This window comes from Chrysemys picta, chromosome 7 (assembly GCF_011386835.1).
Source record: "Chrysemys picta bellii isolate R12L10 chromosome 7, ASM1138683v2, whole genome shotgun sequence".
Taxonomy (NCBI): domain Eukaryota; kingdom Metazoa; phylum Chordata; order Testudines; family Emydidae; genus Chrysemys; species Chrysemys picta.
This window is the reverse complement of record NC_088797.1, coordinates 3,881,655-3,908,018: the sequence shown is the minus strand read 5'-3', so window position 1 is coordinate 3,908,018 and position 26,364 is coordinate 3,881,655. Positions and strand designations below refer to the sequence as shown.

At 41.4% G+C, this 26,364-nt stretch overlaps 1 protein-coding gene across 7 annotated transcripts in view; it reads right to left on the bottom strand.

Moving 5' to 3' along the window:
* The window catches only part of PTPRG (protein tyrosine phosphatase receptor type G), a 579,897-nt gene that overhangs the window by 347,276 nt on the left and 206,257 nt on the right, over positions 1-26,364 (bottom strand). The window lies entirely within an intron of this gene.

Here is a 26,364-nt window from a genome sequence, read left to right as displayed (position 1 = left end):
TCATCTTTTATTGGCAGGGTACACATAACACTTCATTATTTACTTGATCCCCATGAACTGCATGCATGGATTGACTACAACCTTGATCAAACCTTCACTTGTTTAAAAAGACCAGTCTATTCATGCATCATGTTTCCCATAATGGGTGGTGGCGGGAAGCGGGGATGAGGTGGGGAGGTGTTTAAGCTAAAAAACCCAAAATCGTATTTGCACACCTTTGGCCATCTCTAAAGCATGGAGGTATACGGGCAAATCCTGCCCTCTGCTGTCAAGTCCCACTAGGGTGACCAGACAGCAAGGGTGAAAAATCGGGACGGGGTGGGGGTAATAGGAGCCTATATAAGAAAAAGACCCAAAAATCGGGACTGTCCCTATAAAATCGGGACATCTGGTCACCTTAACTCCCACTCTCACTGGAGAGGAAAGGATAGTCTAAGCAGCTCCAGTTGCATGCATTACATGAGGGTCAGACTTGGGCTGAAGTCTCAAACTGAACTGACACAGCTGAGGTCAAAATGTAGCCATTAGCACTGGAATGGCAGGGGTTTTAGAACTCAGAATTGAAGTGTATTAGCAGAACTACGGGCCATGCTTTCCCTTTTATGAGTAGACATTTACAAAACAGAATATTGACCTTCTTCTGGGCTGGTGATAGAATATCTCCAGGTGTTTGTGAGAATAATTCTAGCCTAGCTCCCAGAAGCATAGGATCAGCTGTATTGAATTTCAGTTCACCTGTATTTTTACATAATGTAAAAAAGCACTTGTATTCTGTATGAACACCACAACTTACATGTTGAATTTTCACATTTGGATTGGCCACAGGCAGATCTTCCACATCTAACCGCCAAAAATATAGTTTAACTCACAAATATGCCCGTGCTCTATATAAGGAATGACAACTGTATAACAGATCCAATCTCTCACCTGGCTGTGCAATTCTTTTCTTGCATACTCACAACTGGAGCAACATTCTGCCATGAAGGCCCAGGTTGTGAACAATAGTGAGCAACTACTAACATGAGTAGTCCCCCTGAAGTCAGTAAGTCTACTCACATGAGTACATGCTCACTAATATGAGTAAAAGGTTTGCAGTCTGGCCCCAAATCATTTCTGCCATGTTTTCTATGCTCCCTACCCCTACCCCTACCAAAAATACCCTTCAAAACACCACACAGCATGTCAATCAACAGAGGAAGGGGAAAATATAGCAAAGTGGCATAGCAGTACTGCACCCTCTGAAAATTGGGGCCCAGAGCGAACATCCCGCTCCCCTGTCCCTAGATCCAGCCCTGGGCAGGACTACTTCTAACATCCCAAAACTCTGAGCAACTTTCAAATATCCATTAAGAAAATGTTTAAACACCAAGTAACATAAAAATAGGTTTCCCTCTCTCCCCCTCAAATGAGAAGCTTCCCTCCCAAGATTTATACTTGGGCGATGTGCTCCAAGTTGAATTGAACAGACAACCTCTGGGGAGAATGGCTTCCTTCCTTCCTGCCCATTCAGCCCTTGACCTCCCTATTGAGACTGCCAGCTGTGTGGGTTGTTAGGTGGACTCTGCAAATTGAACAAAGACATCTAAACTCACTTCGCAGAGAACAAAGGCACAGCACCTCAAAAAGTAAAATCAATGGGAGTCAGACATCTAAATACCTTTGAAGATCTGGGCCAAACAGCCATTAGATGTTACCTTTCAGTCACTCTTAACTTGGGCTGGATTTTAGCTTGTTACCTACAGGTGAAAGCCATCTCATTACCAGTCTCCCAAACAATCCAGATCTTTCCTTTTCCGATTTATGTCTATAGTTTCAACACAAACCTTCATTTTTCCCTGCAGCCCTTACCCTTCCCCACTCACCCCCCGGCCACACCTATCCTCTCCTTTTATACCCAATATGCTCCAAAGGCCAAAGATATGAAGCCTTCTCTTAGATTTGGACAATGGTAGATTCCACCCTCTCTCAATAAAACGTTTTCTATGACAGTTTAAAATTGGTCAATACTATCATGCCTTTAAAGCTGGGGTCTCTAGTTCACCATCTTTGGTTACTTGCCAAAGGCATGGAGATTTCCTTCTGCTGGTTTCTGTGTTCCCACAGAAATACTCTATTGGGAGTCTATTACATTCTGAAATATTTAGCTGAAATTAGTGACTCAGACAAATCTGGAGGGTATAAATTCAGACTTGTAACTTAATATATTAAATAGCTGCCTTAGGGCCCCAATTTATTTTAAAAAATTAGAGCTACGGATTTTTTGCACATTTAGAATGAAATGCTGTGATCAGATCCACACATGCTTATCTCCTAACATGCCTTTTGTGGGCTATATCGGGATAGCTGCACCAGTTTAACCTAAATCAGTGTCCTTGTGAGGACACTCCTACAAAAACTTAGTTTAAACTTGTTCCCAGTTGATTTAAGTAACAGCAAAATAAGTCATTCTTAACCGAAATCAGCATCCACTAGTTTGCACTGGTTCAGCTAAATGGGTTTAAATTCACATATTAGGTTAAATTAGTGCAAAAGTCTCATGTAGACTTGTTCTGAGACACCCTTAAGTGTGATCTTATAGGACTCTTCCTTGCTTAAGTCTATATTTTGATCATGTCTTCCATGTTTTAAGAGGCGGAGCATGGAAAGGGCCATCTTCAGCACAACATGCAACTTGTGCAGTTTTTATCATGCAAAAATCCATTCACATTTTTCTTAGATGAACAAATAATTCACCCTTCACCAATATGCAGCTGCTGTTACATGCATAGTAAGAGACATTCCCTGGACAAAGAGCTTGCAATCTAAATAGACAAGACAGAGGATTAAAAGGGGAAACAGGGGCACAAAAAAGGAATGTGACTTGCCCAGAACCATGCACTGGGTCATTTGCAGAGCCAGGAACCGAATCCAATTAATCCTAAACCCCAGTCTAATGCAGTATCCACTGGCCATACTGCCTCATAATGGAGCATCAATAGGGAGCGACCAATTCATCCAATGGTCTCTGTACATACATACTAGCTAATATAGATATCCCAATGCAAACACTTACAACATTTAAGAATCTCATGTGGATTTTGCCACAATCTCGGGAGGAATTTGATTCCACACAAACATTTTTATGTGTATCTACATATAAATGTGTGACAGCCACACTGTTGCTCCTGTATGTTTCAGGCTATTTAAATGGAAACTGTCCCCATTAGTTTCAGACCAGCAGCGTGAAATCTCAGAAGATAGGAAACAAGTCAGTATGAATAAAGTACAAGGTATATACGTGAAATAATTTGGTACAAGTCTTTTGAAATTTCAGAGTTTAGAGATGAACAAAATGGGTACAGGTTTTCTGTATGCATTTTACACCAGGGACCTGATTCTCCACTGCCTTTTATAATCATTATTCTTTATATTCTAGTAGTACTTGCTTGGGACCCCAACCAAGACTGGGACCCCACTGTATTAGACACTGTGCAGATACAGAGGAAGAGACCGTCCCTGCCCTGGAGTTCTACAAATCTAAACAGACAAGGATTGGGGAGAGGCAAATAACAATTTAGAATATTTTATTCCACGTTTTGAGGAGGTTTTTTGCACTGCCTTGCCTTTTGTATAACTATTTTATATCCATGCAGAGTGGGTCCAAGACACACTAAATCATAACGGTACCACTTTGCACTGGTATAAATGAACTTGTCGTGTCCGCAAACATGATTCTCATGTAATCACCTGACTCCTGGAGGTAGGGCTTTAAGACTTGTGAGGATATTGAGAGAGTGGCAACATAGGGAATATAGATCAGCAAACTACTCCCACAGCCAGATCAGTATATTGGGAATGGCTGTCTGCAATAGGAAAGAGATTGGCAGAAGTAAAAGAGAAATAATTAGACTCAAGAATTCCCTTTAAAAGCTCAGAATGAGCATCTCCCTGATGCAAGAATTTCACCATGACAGATGAATCACAGTTATATTAGTAATTAGGAAGGATTCCTATTCCCATAGCTACAAGATGCCCCTATTCCATTGTGATCCCCACCAATAGCAAAAAGGCAGGTACAAATAATGTTCCTATATGTTCACACCACCCCCCAGAAAAATATTCCTTTGAGGAGCTCAAAGCAATACTAATTGCACATTATTTGCGTCCTATTCAGCTTTGTAAGATCTATTAAGCAGCACGTGCAGTTCTGAATGAGTTGTGCATTTCAGCTTCTAGTATCAAATAGAAGCTACATTAATATCTCTTTAAACTTTAAATATTTAGTTTGGTGTTCACAATTAATGCCAGAATATTAAAAAGAACTCTGACACATCTAGTGAAAATTCTCTCATACCAAAGTCCCACTTTTAACAACACAGAGATCTCAGGAACTACTTCTCTAACCTAATGAGCCTTGGCAGCCATTCAAATTAAACACTCTATTGTGCAAGGAGCTAATTATGCTGAAATTAAACCCAGAGACTGATGGGGACATTTACTGTACTTTTAGCAATTATAACAGCCGTCAGCACTGGAGAATACAACTTGTATTTCATAATTTTGAAAGATGTCACTGATAATCCAATAAAAAATGCATACGTGTCCACATGAGGTTGACTTAATTTTTAAAACATTATGAAACTACTTCTGTCACATTTTTATTACCCACTATTAATACTACACACTATGTTGCACTAGTCCTACTGTATCAGAATGTTCATACTGTACTCAGCTTGTTCACATACAGGAATCCCCCTAACATTTTTTGATAAGCAATTAAATGGTAAGTTATCCCTTTTTCCCAGCAAGCCTAAGGCCATGTCTATGCGTACAGATGGACGCAATGCAGATGTACCAAGAGAGCTACGCTGCTGCAGCGCGTCTGGTGAAGACGCTCTATGCCGACGGTAGACGCTCTCCTTCTGACATAGCGCTGTGCACATGAGCACTTATGTTGGTGTAATTTTTGTCACTCGGTGGTTTTTTCACACCGCCGAGTGACATAAATTATGCCAACATAGGCTGTAGTGCAGCCATAGCCATAGCCTAAGTAAAGACTGTATCATTGTTGCTCATCTAACATGCTAATTAACTACTGCAGTTTTCCACTGCTAAAGCCCTTCCATTCCTCAAAGTCAGCTAGTCAACTTTCTTTTTATGCTGCTATTGATAATCTGCAAAGACAATGCAACTGCTCTGTTCTCTATCACCATATTGTTCTCTTTAAAAAGATAAAAGATATACCCGTGAAAACCACACTGACCTCAGCATGATTGCATGGGGGTAAGTCAGTGCAGAAACTAGCTCGATATTTGTAAGCAATCATTAACTTAAGCAAGACGCCAGAGTGTTTTAAGGGCAATGCAATGCTACTATTACTAAATGGAACTCAATGTGAAACAAAATAAATCAGACATAGGCAGTTATGTGTGATTATTAATATGACATCATCAATCAACAAACTACATTTAAGTGCATTGTACTAAAGCAACTACATAATTATCTGTTTAACACGAATGCTTTCAGTGGGAGAAAACAGCATGGAAGGTAATTGTTTTTATGAAAGAAGATAAACAAATTACATGGGATGCACAGGAACAGAAGTGGGAAATGTAGTAATATACTCATTTTAATCAATGTTGTAAGTTTGTAACTTTTTCTGCTCTTCAAGTTTTTTAGGCCTGCTGCCCAGCAGAAGGGAATAGTTCAATTTACATAACCCCATCCAGTTCGTGGAAATAGTCACACCTACGTATCTTAAAAGGACAATTTGGAGTTCTCCCTTCAATTGAATTTCAATCCCAGTTAGCATTTAACATTTTACTTTTCTCTGTATTAATTTTATTCTTTGATAACCTTCTGAGTTTTCAAATTTCTGATAGAAAGATTGCCCTACTCCACCCTGCCTCGTTCAAATAAAGTAGAGGCCTGGTCCCCACTAAGTCCCCAAATCGGACTAAGGTACGCAAATTCAGCTACGTTAATAACGTAGCTGAATTCGAAGTACCTTAGTCCGAACTTACCGCGGTCCAGACGCGGCAGGAAGTCTCCCCCCGTCGATGCCGCGTACTCCTCTCGGCGAGCTGGAGTACCGGCGCCGACTGTGAGCACTTCCGGGATCGATCCGGGATCGATTTATCGCGTCTTAACCAGACGCGATAAATCGATCCCAGAACATCGATGGCGTGCCGCCGGACCAGCCGGTAAGTGAAGACTAGGCCAGAGTAGCATCAACCTAAAGAGAAATATTGCTTTGTGTTCCAGCAATCGACATACTCAATAGACCTAGAATTAGTTTGGAAATGAGTTATAAGAGTGCAAATAATGTGGGGAAGGGGATCAAGTGAGCAAACTTTCCTTTTTCCTCATAGTAAAATAAATAAATAAATAAATAAAAATCAGCATTATAAATTCTTGTCAGTTGTACCTCTAGCTACAGATTTGGAATATTGTGACTTAATACATTTTTTAAATGGCCCAAATCAAAATGTCTTAAGTGTTGTTAGATGGAAACCCCACTCTACCTTATCAAGGGCTTTCTCAGGATCTAGACTCAAGAATTTGCTAATTATGTGGCCCTCAATTATAGATGTTATTCTGGGAATACTGCCTAAAATACTCTTCCCTCCTGCAAAGCCTTTCTGACCAGAATGTGAAAGTTTTGCCAGTCCTTTCTCAAGCCCTGAATTTGCAATTTTTGTGAAATAAATTGATTCAATAGGAATATTATAGGCCAATCTTATGGCATCTTTGTTTGGTTTATTTTCCCCAGTTAGGTAGCTGAATGTTTTTGTAGATACTGAATTATTTTGGTCAAGAAGAATTTATAGAACTTTCATGTAATACCATCTAATACATGGGCTTTGCCTGCATGAACACGAAATACAGCTTTGGAAACCTTTGCAGATGCTCTGATAATTTTCCCCAGCTTCAGTTTCTCTTACACTTGTAAGTGTAAGTAAAACTTAAATAAGTATTTTTCTATTTCCGACAAGGATACTTGGGATTAGATATGGATAGTTAAAATGTATTAAAGCTTTTATTAATATTTGTGTGGATGTCATTAGTTTGCCAGTAGTTCATTAACTGAACTTTGAGTCTCTTCCTTCTTAATTGCCAAATGAGAAGTTTTCCTGTTTTATTTCCTTCCACACCCCATTCATATTCTCTTGCTTTACTGAATTTTAATGATTTTTCTGTCCTTTCAAAGGCTAATTGTCTATCATCTTGTATAGCAATATTTAAGTAATGAATGTTCTCATCTCTTCAGTATTTTTCCCTAATTCGTGGATAGGGTGTAATAAATTATTTTTTATTTCTTTTTGTGTTTTGTTTTGTTTTTTCATTTGAGTATTCTGTTATATGACCCCTGAGGACTAATTTAAGTGCTACCTATTAAGTTAGTGATGACTCTCCCATATTAGCATTTGCCTCGTCAAAGAGCTTAATTTTCTCTTTTATAGTATTTCTGAATTCTTTGTCTTTGAGCAAAAGCATGCATGTTGAAAGTCCATATTCTCTCATAATTCATTCCTTCATCCATTCTCCACTGTTTTAATAGTAGCACGGCTGCAGAGATGAAATGATCCAGTATCATTATTTACCGCTCCCCAGACATCTCTGGGAGTAAAGATCTGGCAAACACCTGCCTAATGTTAGTCACATTGGTTAAGGCACTCCTGGAAGGTCCTTGGATACAGTAATGAGCACCGCATAAGAACCTATGCAGATGAGAATAAATTTAGAAATGAGAAAAATCAATAAAAAGGGATTAATATGGATAGTGTGTATTTTGGGGGTCTTTTTCCTTTTCGTAGGCTTCACTATCTTTAAGTCTTTATTAATGTTTCTATTGTTTCTTTAGCTTTTCCTTAATGCAGAAAAAGCCATGTAAGGAATAATCTAAATGATCTCGTGGAGCAAGGTTGAAGTCTCTGGCAAATAAATATTGGCTTAGTAGCTTGGCAGATTGTGAGAATAAATCACTGAAGATAAATGCTCCCTCCCTGTTTGAGTATAAATATAATCTACTATGAATTCATTATTTATATTAGGATGAACTATCACATTGTAACCATTATTTATTTGTTTTTAATTTGAATAGGATGGAAATTAATTTGCCAACCGTACAGACTCCTCAAATGTTAGCTAACCCGCCTGCTAAAAGAGCACATCTTTTCAGTCTGTCAGTAAAGTCTTTACGTAGGCGCATTTCCTATGGGAAAATACTCTCTCTAAAGCCCTGGTCCGGCAAAGTGCTCTGCATGGTGGGCTCTTCAGCTGCACAGAGCCCTATTTGAATCAGTGGGACCCTGTGGCAGTGCAGGGATCCACCAACACATGTGGGAGGAGGCACTTCTAAGTGATTTAGGATGCCTCTTTCTCCATTAGTTTATTAAATCCTCTTATATTTCAGGAACAATTATTTTATTTTGTCCCACAGTGTCATTAGCAGCAAGTTTCCTATGCCGTATATGAAGCTGTGTTATTTGACTCATGAAAATATAATGAATAATTATAAAACAATACACCATATGCTTCCTTTCGCCTTGTGGAAAGCATGAATACCTCATCTGCTACAGTACTCAGATAAATTTAATCAATGTAGTTAATAGTTTGAAATTTCAATTGCCGAACACAAAGAATACTCACAACAGCATCAATTATTCTGAGCACATTTGCACACAGAAAAGAATTGTGCTGGACTCAAAAATAGAAATGAGGAAGTGAACAAATGCTAACAGGAAAGTGTTTTCACAGAACTTAATCTATCCCAGAATCAGCAGCTGTACTCTCCTCTTTAAAGAATTGCCATACTGGGGATAGCATTATTTAGACACAGATTACATTTCCCAGAAATTTCTCTGCCATTTCTTAGAGGTATGTCTATTTGCAAACACGTTTCTCTTCTCAGGATACAAGCTCTCAGGTTTGGAACTCTCCCCTCCCCTACCCCGTACATGGAGATGGAACGGCAAATTATTCAGATTTGATTGGCATTGCATCCTAATGGACCAAACCAGAGTGCCAATGCAAACCCAAACACCAGGTCACAATGCCACCCTGTTTGGGGGCCCTCGGCAAACTGCCCCTGGATTGCTTGGTAAACTGAGCTCATTTGAACCACATGCATCTTAACACAGCCAAATGCTAGGTCACACATCTAGGAATAAAGAATGCTGCTCACATTTATAGAATGGGGGACTGTATTTTGGAAGGCAGTGATTCTGAAAAGGACTCGGGGTCATGGTGAACAACTAACTGAACACGAGTTAAGAGAGCTAACATGTCTTTGGATGTATATGTGGAGGAAAACTGAGCAGGAGTAGAGAGGTGGTATTAATGAGACCATTATTGGAGTACTGGGTGAGCTCTGGTATGCACACTTTTAAAAAGATTGACAAATTGGAAATAGTTCGGAAAAGAGCTACATGAATGATCTAATGTCTGGAAAACCTGTTTTACAATGGAGAGACTACATCTATTTAGTTTATCAAAGCAAAGGTTAAGAGGTGACTAGATCACAGTCTACAAGTAACTACATGGGGAAAAGATTTCTGAAAATAGAAGGCCCTCATCTTACAGACAAAGACATGACAAGATCTAATGGCTGGAGGCTGAAGCTAGACAAATTCAAACTAGAAGTGAAGTGCACATTTTTAACAGTGTGGGGAATTAGCCACTGGAAAAACATATCCAGGGATATGGTGGATTCTCCATCACTTGAAGTCTATAAATCAAAACTGGGTCTTTCTGAAAGATACGCATGTACTTTAACCAGAAGTTATTGGGCTTGATGTAGGAATTACTGGATTAAGTTATCTGGTCTGTGTTATGCAGGAGGTCAGACGAGATGATAATAACGGTCCCTGCTGCCTTAAAAATCTATCAATCTAGAATGTATTGGGACCAGATCCTCATCTGGAGTATAACCATCTAGCTTCATGGATTTTCCTGGAGCTACACTAATTTACACCAACTGAGACTCTAACCCATTCTATATACTTGTATTTCAATTTGAATTATGCTGCCACTAGAAAGAAAAGGTTTTAAAACAGTACGCAGGTCACGGCCCGACTCACGGTAAACAAACCAACCCACACGCTCTCACCATCTCAATGCATATGTCCCAATCCAGGCCTAGTCTGCACTACAAAGCTTTGCTGGTACAGGTATGGAGGCAGAGCTCCCTAGTGTTGACTCTGCTAATGGTGAGAGGAGGAGTTTTTCTTTCAACATAGTATATAATCACCTGCCTGAATGATATTAGCTCTGCAGACAGAAGCCCTCTGCTGTTGCCATAGTAGCTTCTACATGGGGAGTTTTGCTGGCATAGCTATGTTGACTAATGGTGTGGTTTTTGTATACCCCGACCAACACAGCTATGCCAACAAAACTTTGTGGTCTCACTTATTGAAAGTAACTTGAAGATAATGGTCCTGAGAGACCAGAGTTTTATCGAGCCACATTGGGAAGTGTCTTTTCAATATGTCAGGCATAAGACACAAGATCTTGTAGAATTATGATTTGATCAGAAATAAAAAGTTTGTGATAAAATGCTGAAGTAAACCAAGCCTTCAAAAAATGGACTGTTCCATAAATGGAGACATTAAGTACCAATATTCTCTCTCATATCGTCAAGTCCCAAGTTTGCTTTGTTTTTAATTATTGATGAGATTAGATAAGGCTTCCACAGACTGATTTAATATGTAAATAGTGCAGAACCTTTTCCGGCTTTTGAATGTTCCCATAGAATATTGTATAAAAACATGCAAAATCTTCCCACCCAGCCGTTAATCAAAAGTACTGCAAAGAAGTGTTCATGCCGTGGAAATCTAATCAACAGAAACATTTTCCAACTGAGATTTTATCTGAAATGCTAACAATGTTCTTTTCACACATTTAAACCTAGACCATCATTTCTGAAGTCTTTTCCGTGAAAAGTTAGTTATACGACCCTGGTAAATATTTTATCTGAAGCCCGACTTGGGCTCGTTTACCCTGCGTAGAGGAGCCAGAGAAATGTAAAGGGGCCTAAATGTCCTATATCCAGCGGTTGGCACCTCAGAAGACAGCCATAGAGCTGCCCCACAAGGATGCCCTCGCAAGCCATGGAGTAGGAGGTGGGCTGGGGGCAGGAAGGGCATGTCGGAAACGGGGCCACATAGTGCCCTGCAGATTCCAAGCAGCGCCATGATGCGTAGGGCAGTCCAGGGTTAGGCATCTCAGGCAAGAGGACTGAAGCTTGTTGAGACTGGGGGGCTGAGGGATAGGAGGAGTGAGGGGAGTTGCTGAGACACAGCAGTGCAGTCTGGGGTGACAAAGGGAGGGATCCCCAAGGTTTCTAACTGCTCCTGGCCCAATCATCAGCGCTCCAGCCCCTCTGGGTCCCACTTTCAGTTCTGCCACATCAACATGTGCACAAGTTTACAGGGGGGCACAGTCCCCCACAATATTTCCATTGCAGGGTGCTAGTCCATGCTGACTCCCCAGTTCCACCACTCCGGAGGCTTCTGTAACTTAGGACAGGCCCCCAGGAACACGTGTTTCACACCAGGAGCCTCCCCTGCCCCTGCAACAACCCAGCAGAGGGAGGGCACAAAGGTGGCTTAAAACTCCTTAGCGCTCTACTCCGCCTAAGTGGAGAGTTCGGTGCCGCACCAGAACAATTTCTCCCCTAGAATTGCCAATGAAATTCTCTGGTGGCCTGACCGGCTCAAAATTTAGCTCATGACATAATAAGTGCATTCAATTTTCTTCTTTCTGCAGAACATTTTATTCTTGAGCCATTTATTGCAAAGATCAGAAATAAAACAGAAGCATAAAAAACTTGTTATTGATGATAATAGTCTAGTGATGCTCTTTATTTTGTTTCTGTATATACACCTTCACTCCACACCCCCACATGCACACAGAACAGAGTGCCAGGGACCAGCAAAAGGACCTTCACACCACACAAGCTCTTGGTCCCAATCCAATGTCCATTTAAGTTAAAGGGAAAAACTCCTCCTGACTTCAACAGGCACTAGCTCAGCCCCAATATGCCTTGCTCGGATATAGTATACCTAGCTCTTATATCACACTTTTCACCTGTAGACCTCAAAGAAGGTGACAAACTGTGACACTCTTTACTTCAAAATAGCACCCTGGAACCCCCATATTCACCACAGTCATATGATTATGATGTGTTCTGGACAAAGTATGCCTTGGGAGGTATCACTTAACAAGTCTTGATTTGCTGAACATTAATATCCTGTTCAATTGTGTGCACTATGATTGTATGTGAAGTTATGAAGTACTGCTATGTGTGTGATACTGTTGGGAGACACCCACAGCCCACCTTCCAGTGGCAACAAAGGAGCAACTATCAGTGGCCCATCGAGAAGAATCCACTCCCATACAGGGCCGGCTCTAGGCACCAGCCTGGCAAGCAGGTGCTTGGGGCGGCCACTCCGGAGAGGGGCGGCACGTCCAGCTATTCGGCGGCAATTCAGCGGACGGTCCCTCACTCCCGCTCGGAGCGAAGGACCTTCCGCCGAATTGCCACCGCAGATCGCGACTTTTTTTTTTTTTTTTTTTTGTGGCTGCTTGGGGTGGCCAAAACCCTGGAGCCAGCCTGCTCCCATAGACTCTTCAGAGAGAGTGCATACCCAGTGAGGGCTGCCTAACAAATGGCACAGCAAGGATCTTTCTAGCAGCTGGAGAGAAAGTATAAGTGAGGATCGATGACATCCCCACTTGGCGTCTCTCCATCTCAACACCTGGAAGATCATCTGGAAGACAAAGACTGAACTGGGGAGATTGGTCCAAGGCAGAGAAGGAAATTCCGCCTGTGTAATAAGAACTGTATAGAATAAAAACTGCCTGAAACATCCAATAGGGTGAGAAACTGCTTGAGTCAAATCTTGCTTTAGTCTGTAGAATTTAGAGTGAACGTTTATTTTTATTTCTTATGTAACCAACTTTGATCTCTCTGCCTGCTCCTTATAATCACTTCAAATCCATTCGTCTGTAGCTAATAAATCTGTTTTATATTTTTTCTAAACCAGTGTGGTTTTGGTTGAAGAGCTTGGGAAATCTCAGCTCAGGTTCACATGGGCTGTTGCATGCCCACTACCCTTTTGTCGGAGTGGTGAACTAACTAATGAGCTTACACCGTGCAAGGGAGTCTTGAGCAGTGCAAGACGGTATATTTCTGGAGAGCCACGCTGGGGTGATTGGCTGGGGCCTTTCTCTGTATGGTTCATGAATGGCTTAGAAAGCACTAGTGCAATGTAGCCGGGCATAGGGCTCCACATGCTGATGGCTGAATGATCACAGTGCCTGGAGGGGTTTTGCTGCTTATCACTGGCATAGCATTGTGTGAAAGAGCCCAAGCTGGAGAGTTAAGGGGGCCCAGCGGTCCCACAGTTCCAGGTTGTACCCCAGTGATCCCATCACACACACAAAAGAAAGAATCAGTATTTTACAAAAGGGGAAACCAAGGCAGAGTGAGGTGAAATGACTTGCCCAAGATCACATAACAGGACAGTAGCAGAGCTGGGAATACAGCCCCAGGTTTCCTGTCTACTGCCAGGCCCACTGGTCCACACTGAGTTTAAGTGATGAATAGGGCCTTTTGCAGACTCTCTGCAGAGGGGTGAATTTCACCCATATTGACCATCTTTTAAGTCTTCCATTCAAAACATACATGTAAAGACATTTTTTTCTAAACACAATCCTGAAGTTAGTAGCCTAATTTCACATATAGGCCATTTAGTCACTTAATATAAATTTAGAAGGCTAATTAAGATATCCACATTTGAATGTTTTGGTCAGTTCACAGCAGTACTAGCCTTGTGCAGATAAATCTAAGTATGTGGTACTATCTGAAGATAATATCCACTTTTCTCTTTAAAAAACAAATCCCTCTGTTACATCAGATAGAGATTAAAACAACAAAGTTCCCAACTTCAAACAGAAGTGCTGAAAGATGTAATATATTATCATTCACCACATCCTTTCCCAGCTACATGTGTTCCTTTTTTTAACAATTAAAATATATTTGACGAATCAGCATTTTCAGGCTAAGTTTCTGAGCAGAATAAAAAAGTGTTTTTCAATTTGTTTACATTTCATTAACTAAAAGTGAATTGTTTTCATTCACTTGTTAAAATGGAAACTGTAGTGTCTGCCAAATCCCATATTTAAATAAAAGATACTGTAATCATTTCAGATGCATTCTGTTATCAGGGACTGTATCCTGGAAGTACACAAATTTAAGATAACCCAGTTAAAATATAGCCACAAGTATAACGCCATAAAAATTCAGTCTATAATGTAGCTGAGTATTAGTCATTATTTGCATACACATACAGGGCAAAGACGAAATTGCACAGGTTGTTGTGCATGTATTTTATCAATGATTAGCAAAGAAAACACCACAATATGTCGACATATACATATACACTTATTTCATAGGGTCAACAATTATGACTACATTATTGCAATGCAACCCCATGAAAAACTCCATTTAAAAAACATTTTGCAAGTCATTGCTCGGGGATATACATGAAGATCAGTCAAAATAGGGATGATCCCAGATTTATTGCCAATATGAGCACCAAACGGGATCCAGATAGTAGCTCCACAGGCTGTGTCCTAACGCCCCATCTCCAGGCCTCTGGATCCCTTGTGCAGAGCTGCCCAGCAAGGATGTGGTTTCATGGCTTTTAGAGCCAGAAGGAACCATTACTTTATCTAGACTGATCTGCTGTATAACAGCAGTTATATTTCATCCAGTTACTCATGTCATGAGCCCATTGATTTGTGGCCACTATGGGTATCTGGACAGTACCTAGCACAATGGGGCCTTGACCTCAGTTACGGCTTCTAGGCCTTCTACTCGTATGCAGTGTAGTGGTAGCCGTGTTGGTCCCAGGATATTAGAGGGCCAGGCCTTGCCTAGGTTGATCCAATAAAAGATATTACTTCACCCACCTTGTCACTCTAGGCACTACTGTAATACAAATAGAATACTTTAATAAATTTTATGCCCTTGCAAAATTCATGACAGCAGGTAAACAGCATGTCCTTCTCCACTTGCAGCTCCTTGTCTGCACCGGCATGGTTTTGCAGTGGGTTTATTTTCATTGTTACTTAGGTTACAGAGGCTCTCTAATCCACTCTGGGACGAACTCTTAAACCATTTTTCGTTTTTCGCTCAGCTGTTACGCAGGCAAAACTACCTGACTGAAGAGGAGCATTGCCTGAGTTGGGACTTGCAGAATTGAAGTATCTGTTTTAGCTCTGATTTTCACCAGGCAGAAATGAGCCACCCACCTAAGGCCCTGTGGATCCTTGGGTCTTACTGGATATTCCTGGGTCTTACTGGATATTCAGCCACACAGGCTGCTCCCTGTTCCAAAAACGTACTCTTATTGCAGCTCTGCATGGCCCACAAAATCTGCTTCTTTCCTGAGGGCTGGTTTTGCCCAGGTTTACTGCCATCTGCATATCTGTGGCAGTTGGAAACATGGGAATAGATTCATATATTTTAAGGCCAGTAGGGGCCAGTAGATCATTTATAGCCTGACCTCCTGCATAAGACAGGCCCATTAGATTTTACTCAGTTACCCGTGTTCTGAGCCCAATTAACTGTGCTTGACTAAAGCATACCTTCCAAAAAGGCATCCACTTTTGATCTGAAAACGTCAATAGGTGGAAAATCCACCATTGCCCTTGGTAGTTTGTTCTCACTATTAAAATTTTATGGCTGAGTTCTAACTGGAATTTTTCTGATTAACTTCCAGACCTTGATTCTTGTTATGCCTTTCTCAGCTACATTAAAAGGTCCTTTAATATCGGGTATTTTCTTCCTGAAAAGTTGCAGTAGTGGAAAGTTAACACTTGCCTACTAGGAGGCTAGAACATCAATTCATTTCACACATGGCAAATGTTAGAAGGCAAAAACTAACCCAAGCTGGAATTGAACCAGTGATTTGAAGGTGAAAAATCCTCAAATCCTATTACCCATTGTTGAGCCATCCAGTACCATGTGTTTGGATACAGAAGTTTTAAGAAGTTTGAAAATCTCAAAATCAACACCATTATTTATCTATTCAGGTTTAAGGTGGATTTTCCATCTGTTGAAGAAAAACAAAGAGGAAGTTTCTCTTTGGAGACAATCTCTTTGATCAGAGAACAATGACTTGGTCAAAAAGCAGAGCTTCCACTGGAGTTGTTCCCATAATTAGAAGAGTTAACTGAACTTTCAGCTGCTTCCATTTAACATTCTGATCTGTGTCCCTGCTCAGCTAGTTAAGGATTCAGATTATCCCTGCAAAAATATTCCAAGCCAAGGCTGATTAAATGTTAACCCACTAGGCGAGATGTTATTTAATTGGTAACCCCAATGGTTGTCAGTATGGAATGATAACATCCTTTAAAATCAAACAGAGAGATCTGGAATTAATTAGGATAGACTACAGTATTCAATACAGTAGGAACAAAAAGGGCAACTTGTGGTCAAAGAGAAGGGGGGAAAGAGAGAAAATAATGTTTCCAACTAGAACATGAAGAGACAGACAAACAAAGTGGGGAAATAAATTATATTCTTGGGTGTAAAAGAAAAATCATGTTTTGTTCTAAAAGATATTATCCTCTGGGCAGTGGTAATTATATACTTGTTATACTTCAATGACTCTGGCTTTTATTTATTTTTACAAGAGATCTTGAACAACCTCACACACCCACTTCTAAGACAAGCTGAGTCAATAGAAGGCCCACAGCTGTGCAGGTGTACAGAAATGCTTCTCCACTATAGGTGGACAGTGGTAGAGAGACCCTACCATCTTGGTTTTACCAGAACATTCTGGAACATTCTAGGGAGCCAGGAACTTATTTTGGGATGCCTGAAACGTTCTGATTTGCATTTCAATCAATCAAGATGTCCGAAGTGCGTGGTGGTTTTAATTTTTTTAAAAATATATGACTACAAAATGTTTCTTCAAGATGTACTGATGCCCAGATAGAGACTGTACTGTGCATACCTTGTTTTTGTTCTCATCACGTAGTGAGCAAGTGTTCCACACCAAAGCATGTCATATCTGGTCAGTCCACAACATTGCAACACAAGTCTGGTGGCCCAGCCTAGACAGTGCCAACAAACCACTTCTTTGGGCTATCGCAGAAGGATTCGGAAAAGTCCCCAACTCGGGGAAATCCACATAGTTGCTGTAGCGTCAATGGCAATAGAGACACCAGGTGACATTAAAAAAATAGTAAGTGTAAGTATTTTGCAAACTTAAAAAAATGTTGCTACAAAATTATTCCTTTTTTAAATTTTGAAAACAGTCACTGGACACACAGCCTTTGGAGAATGTGTGTAGGATCGTACGGACTGTACAAATAGCAAATTCCTTACAGCCTAAAACTAGCAATGTGAATGGCACAAGACAGCAGTAAAGTAACCTTGCATTTTCCAACAATGAGAACAGCCACAGAAGAGGCCACAGATGACCCACTCGTGCTCACGAGAGATAACTCTTATGCAGCGCTGAAGGGCTACGTGACACTCCAGTAAGCAAATGAAAAACTGTGAATGGATACTGAAGACAGAAATATTTGCAAATGCTTTCTAAATTGCAATGCTATTTTCAGAATTACAATCTTTATTCTCAGAAACCCAACTGGAGGATTTGTACTACCGTACAAGTATTTAACTACATACATATGCCTTTTAAATCTCACAAGACTGGGTTAAGCTCAGTTTGACCTGAGCCTTATGGGGTTTTGATTTTGCATTTCTTGAGCATAAGTCAGGGATAATTATCTTTTACAAACATTGTTCTGTACAGATTCCCATGTATCTGTACAGCTGTCAAACATTCTAAACAAACCAGATTTCCTGATCTCATCCCTACATCTTCTCACAGGAATATTCTCCATTAAAAAGACAGTAAAACAAACAAACAAACCTCCAAAGACCACAATTAAGCGAAACAAGGGATCAGACCATCTTACAATGAATGAGAGAGAGAGAAAAGGAAGGCAGAAAGTATATGCTCACAAACTCTACTCTCTTCACCAGACTCGGTTCAAGCCAACTGCTAGTGAAGTTCTAAGCAAAAACCTGACCCAATGGGGAAATTTATACCATTATAACTGCCAGTGTGGATACTCTTATTCAGAATATCAGGAAGCTAAACTGAAAAAGACCACTGTTATTCCAAACAAGAGTGATCACACAATGGAGTTATACCAGGATAACTATAGTGGTGTAACTGAACCAGAATCGTAATGCCAGTAAATTTCCCCCATGTAGACAAGTCCTTGGTGTGCTTACTGATTCCTCTCCCATAAGGCAATGCAGATATAGTAGATGTACACCAGGCAATAATGCAGCAAATCATGAACTCTCAGGTTCCTACGTCCTGATTGGTTTGAACACCTGATGCAAAAATCAGAGGGGTAGCCGTGTTAGTCTGAATCTGTAAAAAGCAACAGAGGGTCCTGTGGCCCCTTTAAGACTAACAGAAGTATTGGGAGCATAAGCTTTCGTGGGTAAGAACCTCACTTCTTCAGATCCAATGATTCCTTGAGTCAAAGAGGTCTGTCTGAAGCTGAACCCACATTTGATGGTTGTTTAGTCTGCACATTTTTCTGCTCAAGGATCAAACCTCAGTGTCCTCTATTTACATATAGACACAGAGGTAATGGAGACACAGGCCCTACGCTGCATGGAAAACCAATAAAGAGATGCACAGTGGCAAGGAAAACCGAACTCGGTTTTCTGATGCTAATATCAGGCCAATGGATTTACTCCGGATTTACACTAGCGTTACTAAGAGTAGAATTGGCACATTATGTTCATTTCTAGTCTCATTGGAGTGATGGAGCCGTATTGGGATTGCTGCCATAGACTTATTTATTAGGGAGGGCTTACGGCTCTCAAACCATAGGAACCAATTAACTAGTCTGAACTATAATTATATGGGTTTGCATACTTCAGAAGCCTGTGAAAGAATTATGTGTTTGCTGTCAATTCACAAATTGGGCCTATTGTTTTATTTTATTTTGCTTTGAGTATCAGACATTACATATTTAAAATTGGTTTTCTTGAGCACTACTTAAAATATTCTGTCTTTGTTTTACAGCTTCATTAATCCAGTTCTAATTCATTTCTCAGGTTTATTCAACAGCTGTGTCTGATGTAAACTCCAAATCTGGATAAAATTAAAGCCGCTACACTACTAAATCGCTTTATTTTTAAAGACTTAAAAATGCATGTGTCTTGTGCTATTTAACACCACTGTAGCTTGTAGGTTAGTATTTTACTTGAAGTAACTGACTGGTGGGTGGGGAAGTTAAACAAAAGTAACCTTTCTATAATAAAATGTACAAATGTTTGAATATATAATTAATGTGTAGGTTGTGTACAGAACATTGACTTTCCTTGTGTGTTGTTTTACTTGGATTGAAGTTCTCACGGCAAGCTTTTGCATGCAGTATTGTGAGGACGCTGAAACTCCTGTAACCTTGAAAGTAATTTCATTATCATACTCTGGTTTCAAAGAAGAGCAAAGAAAAGCATATGTAGCTCACTTGACTATTGTTTGTATCAAAAACATGACAAAGCAAATAAAATTTTCTGTCTGATTTTGCTTATATCAAAGCATAATCAGAGATGAGGCTGTCCTTGGGTATGTTTCAAGTGCACAGTATAGCGGTCTCTCTAAGAACACCGATTCCTAGTCAATTCTGTCCTGGTGTATTCGTATACAAGTAATGAGTTGAGATAGTTTAATAAGAGCTGCATCTTTCATCCTCCTCTAAAGATGGCCTTTGTATAATATTACTGTACAGCTGCGCTATTCTCCAATTTAGGAAATGTTACACTAATTGAGTATGCAGGCACGCGTTCTCCCCATCTCTGATTAATTAGCACCACTCTAGGTCTTCACATCAATCTTGTGAAAACCACTGTGACTGATCTTGTCTCACTTGGCGCTGAAAATTACTTTGCCAATAGCATAACATAATACTTTGGGTATAAACAACAACAAAGACAGGCCTCTTTGGTGGCCCCATCACCATTTCTTTTATGTTGCACATTTCTCCAAAGCTTCTGAAGGCAAAGGACAGGACTTTACCAACAGAAACCAAATGCAAGACAGTAAAATTAAGACAGCATATTTGCACCTAAAGGGCTTATCTTTGATCAAAGTCACGATGGTGTTTTTTCAGGCTCCAAGTTTGACAAGAGACGGGATCACTTGTGCCATTTTTTTTCCTCTCCCCCATGACTAGAAAAAGGCTACTCTAGCAAACTGCTGGAAAGCAAGACTCACATGGAGCTACTGTCCACATTCGGCTCTGACATCCTACCCGGTATGTCCCAGTGCTACACCAATTGCGTGGGGTTTGTTTGGGTGGTGTTAAACTTTCGAGAAAGACTTTCTCCCCAACCTCCCCCCGCCCCTAGCAGCAACTTTGAGGGAACGTAAAACAACAATAGCTTTTTGTGAGCTAAGAAATGGTTTATCTCACAGTTTCTTTTAGTGCTGACAAGTCAAAGGGCAGAGCCAAAAATGTCAGCGAGATAAAAGTGAAGGATGATGATTTCAGGGCACATTTGAAATTGTCAGGCAGGATTTCCTTACTGGCCCAGTCTGCTTTTATCATGTATATTTCAACTCACAGCCTGCCCCGAGGCAGAACTTCTCTGCTTTACACTGTACAGAGTATGCTTCCATTCCCATTATTTTCCACATTTAGCTCTCTGACAAAGTAATCATCCCAGATTTCACAGACCACGTTGCCAGACTTTGAATTCACTTACTAGTTTTACCCAAAGTTTGCTGAGCTCTCCTTAAGCTGCATGTTTCAAAACAAACCAGTGAGAAAGGTTTTATATTTGGAACCGGCCTTTATTTAATCTTTTCACTGCATGTAGCTTTCCTAAATGAGTGTCCCTCTATTTTAGGGTTACCATACGTCCGGATTTTCCCGGGCATGTCCGGCGTTTTGGTCCTCAAATCCCTGTCCAGGAGGAAATTCCAAAAAGCCGGACATGTCCGAGAAAATAGGGAGGGGTCGTGGGGCTTGGATCCAGGCTGGAGCCGCTGGGGCCGGAGCCGCTGGGACCGGCGGTGCTCGGCCGCTGGCCAGCGCCGCTCAACCAGGGCCGGGGCCAGACCGGAGCCGCTTGGCCGGAACCGGGGCCCGAGCTCAGCCGGGCCAGAGCCGCTGGGACCAGGGCTGGGGGTGCTTGGCCGGGGCCGGTGCCCCGGGGCCTGAGCCAAGCTGGAGTCGCCGGGGCCAGAGCCGCTGGGGTGGGCCGGAGCCGGCGCCCCAGGGCCAGAGCTGAGCCAAGCCGGGCCAGAGACACCAGGGCCAGAGCCGCTTGGCCGGGGGGGCCGGACTGGGCCGCACCTCCTCGCGCCCCACCGCTACCTCCCCAGCTCCAGCCCCAGCTTACCGGCTGCCTGCCTGTTTCAGGCTTCCTGCAAACATTTGATTCGTGGGAAGCAGGGAAGGGAGAGGAGCAAGGGGTGGAGCGTTCAGGGAAGGGGCAGAGTTGGGGCGGGGCTGGGGGCGGGGCAGAGTTGGGGTAGGGGCGGGGCCTCGTGGAGTGTCCTCTTTTTGTTTTTTTAAAATATGGTAACCCTACTCTATTTGAGATAAAAAACCCAATAAGTTAGATGGGATCTGATCATAACCCCGCTCCCCTGCATGATGCATAGGGGAGGGGGAAGACCAGTCACTGGAAGCAGAGGTATAGCGTTCCCGTGGATCCCACAGGACCCACCCACTACATTTGGATGCAGAACCACTGTTTGTCCCCTGTGAAGAGCAATCCCCGTTACCCCAGTGAAACAACTCAGAGAGACGTTACAAAAGGATCCTTACTGAGCCTTCCCCCATAGGTATTCCTGCAGGCTGTGGCAATGTAGACCAGGGGTCGGCAAACTTTCAGAAGTGGTGTGCCGAGTCTTCATTTATTCACTCTAATTTAAGGTTTCGCGTGCCAGTAATACATTTTAATGTTTTTAGAAGGTCTCTTTCTATAAGTCTATAATATATAACTAAACTATTGTTGTATGTAAAGTAAACAGGACCTCGGCAGTGTGAGTGCCACTGAAAATCAGCTCGTGTGCCGCCTTTGGCTTGCGTGCCATAGGTTGCCTACCCCTGATGTAGACCATCAATTTTCAAGTCTTAAGAAAAAGAATGTCAGGTTTGGGACACACTCTCCTTGACGGTGTCCATTAAAGCTAATGGGTGGGCTGATCACAGCTCCTTAATAAAAATCTTTATTATGCCAGCAGAAGTTATCTTTGCTGAAATAATGACTAGCCTCGTGGGGAAAGTATTAACCTTCCTAATTGTTCGGGGAAAACCTACCAGTTATTATGAAGAGGCAGTAGTTTTCCCACAGTTAAGAGGACATTTAGCTTCCATTGTAAAGCACCAGCAGTTAAAAAAGACCGCCAGGGTTCCAATAGACGGCGGTAGGGGAAGCATAGCTCCCCAAAGCAAAGCATGGGAGCTCCTCTCTGCTTTCAGTAGAGCATGGAGCGCTGTGCAGCTCCCCTCAAACCGCTTCCCACCCCCTACTTACCGTAACTTGAACCCCCATAAAGCCCTGTTTTAGCAGCCCATAAAACTTTGTCGTTTCTAAGGAACTTGGCCTGAAAATTACTCTGAAGGTAAGAAGAATATTTCTACAAAGCTTGAAAAAAACTTCAAACTGTTCTCAAGTTACATGTCATTAAAAGCGACAAAGAGTCCTGTGGTACCTTATAGACTAAGAGACCTATTGGAGCATGAGCTTTCGTGGATGGTATTCACCCACGAAAGCTTATGCTCCAGTACGTCTGTTAGTCTGTAAGGTGCAATAGGACCCTTTGTCGCATTTTACAGATCCAGACTAACATGGCTACCCCTCTGATAAATGTCATTAAAAGTTATCTACAATTTCTTTGTCTGTCTCTAGCTCAGAAGAGCCTGCTACAAGCCCTTCCTACCTTCCATACAGTTAAAGTCTCATTGAAAATGCATGCACCACCTACAGTGTGACGAAAATAAATAAAAAGAACAGGAGTATTTATGGCACCTTAGAGACTAACAAATGTATTTGAGCATAAGCTTTCGTGGGCTACAGCCCACTTCATCGGATGCATATGCATATGCTCAAATACATTTGTTAGTCTCTAAGGTGCCACAAGTACTCCTGTTCTTTTTGCGGATACAGACTAACACAGCTGCTACTCTGAAACCTGAAAATACATAAGTCATTAACAATGTTGTGGGCCACTGGGGCCCAATCCTGCTTCCACAGATTTCAATGGGAGTTTTAATGAACTGGAAGCAGGAATAGGTAATATTTCTGTAGGCATGTTGCCCTCTACTGGCTTACAAAGAACAGAAGAGTATGGTGGTAGCTGACAGCTATGAGCGATCTCCCTTTAGTCCCAGTGGCCGAGTGCTAGGTCTCTAGGAATAAAGCTTGTGGGTTCTAATCCCAGTGCTGCAAATATGAAAGTAGCTCAGCTGAGAAGAGGTGGTAGCATCGCCATCATTAAGGCTGCAAAATGGTCCCTAATTTTGATCCCAATTTGATCTTGCAAATTGAAGAAATAGCCCCCTTCTTTCACAATTTTAGGGCCTCACTGACTGTTACAAAATTTTCTATTAAATTAAGATTTAAAAAAGACTTTAAATGCCACATTTTTTAAAAAATGTTTGCAAATGCTACTATTTTCAAAGCTCCCTAAGGAAAGCCTAGAACCAGCCGAAATAAATTGGAATGCAAAATCCAAAACTCATAGATGCATTTGAAAATCCTAGCCCAAACAGCTAATGCTTCTGTATGTCCTATCGGCCAAAGACACCACCATTTAAAACAAAGATGATTTTGTCAGTGGCTAATCCAAGAGGCAGTTTTCCTGGGAAAAAATAGTGAAATATTAAACCAATTGGTATTTGACAACTTGTCATGAATTGCTGCAGCAGATGAGAAAAGAAAACTATATACATCAAAATAATGAATTGTGAAACACACAAAAATAATACATAAAAAGCTTCAGCAATCCATAGGTCAGAGCTCAGGTTGGGTTGTGATGAAATATGCATTACTTCATACTTGATAAGAATAATGTGGGTGTTTATTATGTGGGCATGTAAGATTTATCATGTCCTTAACTATTCATTACCTTGCATTTAAGTGCTGAGGTAACTAGATTCTTGTCCCTCCAAAGTCCTAACAGGAGTCTGAAACAGAGGTTTGATTTTTGTAATATTCATATTACAAGTCACCATTTATTGATCATTCCTACTTTACTTCAGGCTAAACATTTAGGACACTATCCTGCAATTGTAAATTTCACTTGAATAGGTCCATTGGCTGCAATAGGATTACTCTCATGAGTAAGGGCTCCTTGTTCAGGAGTTGCAAGGCCAGGCGCATGGCTGTATCAGTAACAAGGAAAATTAAAACTTAAGCTTAATTTTACATGGGGAAAAAGCCCTGTTGTGGAGAGCTTTATAAAAGGTCACACCAGCAAACAACGGGGACTCAGAGACAAATGTAAGGACTTCCTATGCTGTGCAATTTCTTGCTTCCTTATTTGATCTAATAACTTAAGCTATGTACCCCCTCTCCAGACATCCATATTTCTATACAGTCAAGGTTAGCCTGAAAACACTTTTTGTTTGCTGTTCAGAATGACTTGCCTACAATTGGTTTCAATGGGACCCCAAGTAATATTATAACTAGCCACTCATCCAATGAGAAGGTGTCAAGACAGCATATTGCCACAATTCCCTAGACCTCTATTTTCTACAACTGTGACATTCTAAGTAAGAAGATTCAATTAAACAGATTCTTTAAGCTTACTCACCCAGCAGTTTATGAACCATCTCACCTCTTATCAGGCTAAACCAGATATTTATTTTAACAATAAGGAGTTTTTTCTACTGTTCACTGAAGCCCTGAAATATTAAACAAGACCATTTACCACTCTCTGTTGCTGTTTGACGAAGTGCATTCAGAAAATGTTAGGTGTTCAAAGGTTAATTTGGATGAATGTCAGTAGATTTTGCTTCCTTTCCCCAACCTTTGATTTGCAGAGTTCGGTAAGGCCGGGTCTCATATACCTTCAATGCCCTTGTAGAGACAGAAACTGTACACAAGGAGATGGAAAAAATGCCACTTCTGATGAATGCTTCATTCTTCCCCCTGGCCTTGTGACAGCCCCTCCACGGGGACTTCACAGGGTACTGGGTCTGCCTAGGTTTAGGGGTGGAAGAGTCAGGAGAGACTGCCAGATTCCCCGCTTCCAGCCCCCCAAACCTGCAGAGGATACTTGAGGAAGTCACTGGAACTAGTAACTACTACTGTTGCTCTCTCCCCACTACAGAATCCCTTTGTAGTGGGGGTTCAGGAAGACAGCTGTGCTCAGGAGAGTTACTGGAAGAATTGCGCTCACAGGGGATCAGATATCAACCATCCAACGACCCACATAAGACGTGATCAGGGAAATGAACCTCTGCTTAGTCCATACAAAAGGCAAACCTCACCCTCTGCTATAAAGGGTTAAAAGTTTCAGCAAGAAGTTTACAGTTGTCACATGCCGGCTGGTCACTGTAGGCTGTGTGCCTGCTCCCCATGTATTGCTGCCACAGACAGACCCAGGATCAATTAGCAGACACCGAGACACTGAATGCAGCCAGGCTGGACTGCAGCAACACCATTACGTTTTCTGTATCTGTCCTGTTAGTTAACCTAAAATCTGCCTGAACAAGGGAACGAGTAAGAAACTCTGCTAGATGAGATTCAGAATTTCCTTTCCCCACACGAGTGCTTCTTTAGGGAACAATGGGCTAATGAGGTCTGCAGAGTTGGCTAACTGAAGAGAAAGCCAACTGAAAATAAAGGGAGGTGAAATACAAAAAGGTAGATAATACCTTTAAAAATGCCATTTTACATGCACTCCGCAATGAAAGGCAAAGAGTAATTTTTAAAAAAATATGAAAAAGTACTTTATCTCAAAGACAAAGTTTTGAGCTACACAGAGCTCTTTTTCAGGTCTGAGGAAGAAGTGCTCTGAGTAAGCCTATCAGCTTGTCTCTTTCACCAACAGAAGTTGGTCCAATAAAAGATATCACCTCACCCATCTTGTCCCTCTAATATCCTGGGTCCCACATGGCTACAACAATACTACAAACAACAGGGAGGAGATATCTAATCTTTCAGAGATTAAAGGTAAAATATCATCCCCCATGCCCTGTAATATAAATTGTGCTATACAGGTTTGGGGATTAGAATGCCATCTATTGTCATGAACTATAGTTTATTTACCTCATAAGAAGACATTAATTTGATATAACTAACCCAGAGCA